Consider the following 617-nt stretch of genomic DNA (forward strand, 5'->3'; position numbering starts at 1 on the left):
CGGCTCTCAGATTTACATCTAGATCTCAGAAGCAGGAAATCGCAGCAGCCAGAGGAAACCAGCAATGATCACAGCTGGCTGTAGCCCCAGGGCTGGTGATTCACAGAGAAAAATGCAGACCTCTGAAATGCCTCACATCTGCTAAAGCCACACTGCTCATTGCTGCCAGAGGAGTGATGTGATGGTTTCCACCTATTTTCTGCATTCCAAATCTTGTGCAAGTGCCTCCGATTAGTGGATTCTACCACAGAACCCTGGCAAGGGAATGCCGAAATGTTCTAGTACTCCGGCTTTCAGCCCTCACACTTTGGGGGAGGGCGGGGAAGGTGGGGAATGGTGTTGAGCTACTCATGGGCAAGCAACCTAGCGTTACCATCCTGGCAGTAGGAAGAATTCATATCCAACCTCTCCAACCCAAAGTAGTTCAAAGAAAGTTTTCTTGACATTTTGGGACCTTAAAATAAAAACCATTTACTTAGATTTAGGTCTCAGACAGAAACTATGGCGCACCCCCTCACTCATGCCCCCTCCTGTTAGTGCGAGGGTGGACTTATGATCAGGACTCCCATGGCTGTTGGGTCTTCTTATACAAAAAGAGTAGATGCGAAAGCAGGGTT

The sequence above is a fragment of the Pteropus medius genome, unplaced genomic scaffold (genome assembly GCF_902729225.1).
Source record: "Pteropus medius unplaced genomic scaffold, Ma_sr-lr_union100, whole genome shotgun sequence".
NCBI classification, from domain to species: Eukaryota; Metazoa; Chordata; class Mammalia; order Chiroptera; family Pteropodidae; genus Pteropus; species Pteropus medius.